Consider the following 6,636-nt stretch of genomic DNA (forward strand, 5'->3'; position numbering starts at 1 on the left):
TACCAGTCGATCATTCCCGCTCCCTGGGGAACGGCTCCCTCTCAATTTTTTTTCAAGAATACCGTTTCGGCCGACTGTCATAAAACCCCGCCCACATCTCTCGGCTGTTCTACTCCCTAGTCGTCAAGAATAGGTACACTGAGCTGTTGCTTTTTTTTGCTGTTTTTGCGTTGGTGAGTGCTGGAAACCATATCCTGTTTAGCGCCATTGTCTTTTCTTTTCTGTTGAAATTGTCGTCGTGTTTGTAGATTTCAATGGCTTCTCGTATTAGTCGGGGGCGATAGCCTGTTGTTGTGGCCAGGACCTGTGCCTCTCCGAAATAGATGTTGTGTCATCGCTGAAGGCGTGTTCCGCCACTGCCGACTTTCCACATTTTCCAGTTTGCAATTCCGTCGGTGTTCTTCTATTCTTGTCGCAACCGATCTCTTAGTAGTTCCTATGTAGACGCTTGCACAGGAGCATGGAATCCGGTAGATTCCTGCAGTTGCGACGGGCGGTCTTCTGTCTTTAACTGACCCTAGACATTCTTGGATCTTTGTTGTGGGCTTCTAGAGTGTTCTTATGTTGTGTTTCCTCAGGAGCCTCCCAATTCTGTCCGTAACCCTAGGAACAAAGGGCAGGAAAGATTTCAGAGTGGATTCACTTTTTTCAGCACGGCCCACTTCTACAGCTTTTTTGATGTCCAACTGGGAATATTCGTATCCGAAAAGCTTTTTCCAAGGGCTGTAGTTCTGTGGTTAGATGTGGTCCACATATTTTTCTGACTCTATCCGTAAGAGTCTCAATGATTCCCTGCTTCTGACTCGGATGGTGGTTAGATACCTTGTGAAGATATCTGTCCGTATGGGTGGCTTTTCGATATACCTTGTCGTCCAAACGATTCCGCTGCTTAGACACCAAAACATCCAGGAAGGCCAGTTGGTGGTTTTGTTCAACTTCCGTGTCATCGACATATCGGTACCAGATCGTTGGTTTAAGGGGTGCGGTGCTCAACGCTGTTTCCTCAAATTCCTCCATGAATAGATTTGCCACTACCGGACTGAGTGGACTTCCCATGGCTACTTCTTCCTTTTGTTCGTAGTAATCTCCATTCCACAGGAAGTAGCTGCCGTTTAGACAAGCCTTGAACAGATTTGTTGTACTCTCTTCAAATAGCTCCGCCACTAATTCTATGGATTCGTCCACGGTTGATGTAAGTTTCTGTGGACCCCAAGTGTGGCTGCAGAAGAGAGGAAATACGGACTGGACAAATCCTTCTGGCAGTCACTGATGTAAATACATTCAATACTTACTCAGTCACGTAAGTTGCAAGTTTTTAGATTACATTTGAACAACCGCTCACAAATGTAAGCCATGTATGTAAGCCAACTAAGCAACGAGAAGAAGTAAGCACAGCACATCCCAATGGGAATGTTATTTGATGGTAATGCGTGAATTTTTGCCATTTTATTAAACGAGTTTAAACGTGAAACTTACCTTTGAAAATATTGGCGCATGAACTGGACCTTTTACAGCATTGTCCACAACAAAAAAACTGAAATCGAACTACAATGTGAACCGATGGTATATCTAAAGGATGCGAAAGCAAACGATTATATCACCATGTTAGTTATGAGCTCGATGCGTTCGGAATGTGATAAAAACCCAAGCGGTACTTGGGTTTTTTTCGAAAAGCTGCCGAAAATATTCAGTTTGTGATAGGAAACGAACGAAATATATCATCGGTTCTTTGTGCCATGCGATATACAGGGTAGTTTTTTTTTTAAATCTTGAAACGCTTAAATATTTTGGAAACGAGTGATCCGAGGAACAAACGTTTCAAATAAGAAGTTAATATCTGGGAGGGAGAAGTTTATTCGTGTCATAAAAACAACGCCTAGTTCGACATTGTAGGCTAGGCAGGGGCCAACTTGAGAATTTCAAATGGTAACCACAACATTTTATTAGAGATTCGAATAGTACGTCAAAAACTGAGAATAATCTATTCAAAACTCTTTCTACTATTTTGACAGGTGGCGCTGCAATTCATCAATTATCTTGCCGAATTTGGAGCGACGAAAATTCAAAATCCTAAAGCCATTATTGAGACGCCATTATATCCAGGAGACTCACTGTGTGATCAGTTTTTTTTTACGGTCTAGTGGAATCAAAGTGGTCAAAAATTGAACTTCTTTCGTGGATTGCTCTTCATTCGAGCCACCCGTAGCGCCCCCAAATCATATTTAACCTATAATGGCATACAATTGTATTTTCAATAAAGCCAGTACCATGACCTTTACATGAATTTGATGAGTTTTATATCAATTTAAAGTTCAATACCTCTAAAAAATCACCCATTATAAACCCTTAGCTTAAACTGAGTTTAGTTTTTCGAGACGCAACTGAAGTTTTATGGATTTCTCTATTCCTTTTCATTTCCTTTACGATATTGTTTCTGTATACTAAAGAATGTTGTGCAGCCTTCGGTAAGTTTGGCATTACTTTTCTCTTGGTTGCCATCATGTAGATTGATTTTAGCTTTGAATATAAAACTAACTTAAAACGTTAGTTTTATAATCAAAGGATTTTAGTACCATTTTGGCATGTATTTTATATTGTTGCATGTAATATTTATCTAGCCAAGAACGACAAGGGAGTTGCTGGATTCTGAATTGGGTTTTTCAACTTGTTTAAATTTGATTTCAATAAAATAGATTTTAAGACATATACCATTTGATAATAATAAGTTCAGGTTTTCAACCTGAAATAAAACGAACGGCTCTTATACAAATGAAAGCAGTAAAACAATTAAAACCAATGCTGTTTGCTATAATCTCACTGATATCTTCAATTCAAAGTGTTCTTGAATTTTCAGTGTATTGTTCAATTTAAAAAATATTTAAATTCTAATTGAGTTTTCCAATTTCAACAAGAAGTTGGTGTGTACACACTGGATGAAATTCAATCAAACAAGTTTCTGTAATGAAGTGTGTATGTGCGTATAATTAATGCCAAGCGCTTCGGCAATTACGTCATCATCAGGGACACCGAACCGAACATGCAAAAACAATGGTCAGACATGGTCTAAAAGACTAAAATTGTATATGACAAACTTACAAGAAAACAATACAGACTAATGTTCAATTTCAGCCTGCCAGGTTTTCTCTAGTAGAATGTTTCTATATCAACTTTTATTATTTAAATGTAAAAAATGTTTAAAAGCACACCTTTTATTATCTTCGAAGTAAAGATATCAATTACTACTATTTTGGTGTGAATTACACTTTTTACGGTGTTGACAGTATCCCAATGTACCAGAATCCAGACTAAAGTGCCTAAAGGTATCTGTAGTTTGTTTTTTCATTTCTGGTTGTCTAGCCGATAGCGCCCTAAAAGGCTGCCAGTGGTCCTGGCGTACCGGCTTACATTTTGCGTTGTGTTCCCAAATTTAACAATATATAATTTTTGTCAAAAATTCTGTGTTAAGAAATTTCAACAGCCAGGATCCGCCCGGCTAGTCCTGTTTTTACCATTTAGCGCCCTTCAGGCTGTATGTGTTCTAAATTTACACCAAATGCTGAGGTTTTTGAAGCAGAAATCACGTTTTTATGAAATTTTAGCGGTCTGGATCTGGACGGCAATTTATTTTGTAGTAGTAAATGGCAACCAGGATTGTAGTTTAACTTCAGTTACATTAATGCTACGGCTCCTACAGCTTCACGATTTTTGTGCATTGTAAATTGCAATTTTTGCGTATTAATATTGCGGTTTTTCGTATTTTGTATTGCAATTTGCTGAATTTCATATTTAATTTCTTGTTGAAAGTGTCGGGAGTTTTAAATAGCTAAATTGCGTTTTTTTATATTGAGACTTTGCGCAGTTTAAATTGGTTTCCTTGCTTTCTTTATATGGCATTGGTTGCACATTTTAGACTGCGGTCTTTGAGTAATTTATTAGTGGTTTTTGCAAATTTATAATAAATATAATACAATAAAGTGTTGTAATACCAAGATAAGACAGGGTTTCGTTTTTTATCCAAACGTTTGTTGGATTATGTTAATGACCCGTATTGCCAAATTTTGGCTTCTGGGGATGGGGGGGGCCCTGCTTCAAAGGGATGTTAAAGGATCAGGGAAGTTAATCAACCAGGGTAATTATGGTTTTGCTGCAGATTTTTCCTTCACCTTCCTATTTTGCTGTGAATTACAGCTTTAAGAGTTTTTTTTGTTGATAATTTTTTATGGTAGTACATCTGAAAATTTGCAGCAAATACTAAACGGATAGTCCAAATGGTCTGGAATATTATTTTTGTTTAATGTTAATGTTTTAGTTTGATATAATGACTTCAGAACTTTCGTAACACCAGCTGTAAGTAACTGTAGCCTAATATGAATTTACTCATAATTAAGGTCTTTTCTTTGCATGTTTCAACTTTTTTATATTGGATTACAACCTTTACTTATTTTACTAATATTATCTTTTTTCATATGTACATAACTTTTTAAAACTTTTATTTACCAATAAGACTTTTTTAAAGCTTTTAATCATTTATATTTTAGATAGATGACCTTTTAGATATTTCGTAAGTAAACAATAACTGCAACGTTTTCAGTGTTAAAGTCAAGTTAATATTAAGTGTTAAAGCAACGCTAAAAATTAGAATCAATCTGAAAAAAATGTCAAAAATACTTTGATGATGTCCACACGCAGAAATTTGGTTCACAACGGTCGTTTCTCTTAAAGCGCAATAAAATAATATTTATACGGTGTCGGATTTAGTTCTTGCGCCGGCCGTGGTGGTCTAATATTTGTGTCTGCTTATAGCTTAAAAATCTATTAAATCAAAATATTCAACTAAAAAGATATATATATATATATATATTTTAAGTAACAAGCGAACAGCTCTGCAAAACTATTATACAAATAAAAATATCTATTATAACACCAAAAATGCTAAAGTTACCCAAATTTTAAACAAACTTCCTACAAAAATCGTCAATTCCTTTATCAAATTTTACCGTACGTTCGTTTGTACGTACGTTCACGTATGTCTTCAACCTTTTGCTAATTGCGTTGCTTACAACAAAGCGAAAAATAGAATTAATGTTCCAATATTAAAAAATGAGCACTTATTTTATGTTCAAGCAAAAATGGCACCAATTGAATTGGAAATTTGTTTGCCAAATTCATTGATTTCTATTTTTGAGTAGTTCAATTATAACATGTTTTAAATCAGTGAATGTTTTAACTCCCTAACGATAGATCCATCTTTTCAGAATATTCGTTAATGAGCATATAAGCTTTTCTCATTATTACATTATCTCTAAATTTAATAAAGAAACTCCTTGAACAATTAATTAAAAGTATCATCACAAGCTTCCAATTCAACATTTATTTGATCTAAAAGCTTTAAAATTCTTGCCTTTTCATATGAAGCTGTGGGGACAAAATTATATTTGTATCAAGTTCAACATACTACAAATTTTCTTTTACAAATCTGTTTCTTCTAATTTATATTCCATTTCCCTGAAAGTTGTTGGGCTTCTATTTTCTAATAGCAAAATATATTTCTAAAAGTTTCACAATGAAACTTATAACGTTGCATGAGTATCAAGGGTGATTTCTGGATTTTGGAGAAATTTGCTAATGCTGGTAGCACGTTCAAGTATATAAATTTGCTGCCTATGCGGACACAGTGAAACATTTCGAATTCATACAAAAGATCTTCCTTTCCAAAGAAGAAGAAAAATGAGGTCTCTATCTGGCTGCAAAAAAATGTATATTATCGAAAAAAGCTGCTGTTACGTGTTTGATTATGACACAGTGAATCTTTCAGAACCCAGATTGTATCTTCAAGTCATTCAAGTGAGGTCCTTATAAAGTTGATGAGTCGGAGGTATTAAATAGCCGAAAAAATTATTAACAAAATAAACAGCACAATTTGCTTCAATTCTTAGAAAAACTTGAAAATGTGTAGAAAACTTCCTGGTGACGGCAACATACTGGGACTATCAGTACTCTTATTCGTTTGTGAAGAAATTTTTACTAATAAAATGTATGAATTATTTCAATATACAGAAATGGTTCGTGGTTTTTGGGGAAATCCGCAGCTTAGTTGTAGTCAGAAAACAATTTGTTTGCTTTTTGGGAAATGTTGACATTTAGTTTAGTCCTTTGTCTATTCCATCCCTGATTGGAGATGTTAATCTCTGGCTGAGAAAGCTTTTATTGTTTGGATCGAAAATCGTCGAAGCCTTAGAAAACACTTTAACATTCTTTTCCGATGAATTGCTATATTGTCCTTCTGAATTGTTGCATTCGAATATCTGAAAATGTTGGTAAGATAAAGTCATTCTCTACCGATTTGATTGACTGAATGTACAGGGTGCTTCCTTATTGACGGGGTTGACACCCCCCTAGACCGTTTATTTCAAAAAAATTATTGAACAGCTCTGATGCCATGTGGCCTGGCATTGTCATCAATAATGATGAACTGGTCCCGTAATTCATCACGTAGGGGTATGATTCTATGAATAATAACATTTGCACGGTAATATGCACCTGTCATCGACCCCGATAAGTGAATAAGTGAGGTTCTTCTATTGAACATAATACCCCCTTAAAAACATTTGTGTACCACGGGCTGATTGGGAAATA

Source organism: Dendroctonus ponderosae, unplaced genomic scaffold (genome assembly GCF_020466585.1).
Source record: "Dendroctonus ponderosae isolate FM_Combo_2020 unplaced genomic scaffold, Dpon_F_20191213v2 Dpon_F_20191213_1, whole genome shotgun sequence".
In the NCBI taxonomy this organism is placed as follows: Eukaryota; Metazoa; Arthropoda; class Insecta; order Coleoptera; family Curculionidae; genus Dendroctonus; species Dendroctonus ponderosae.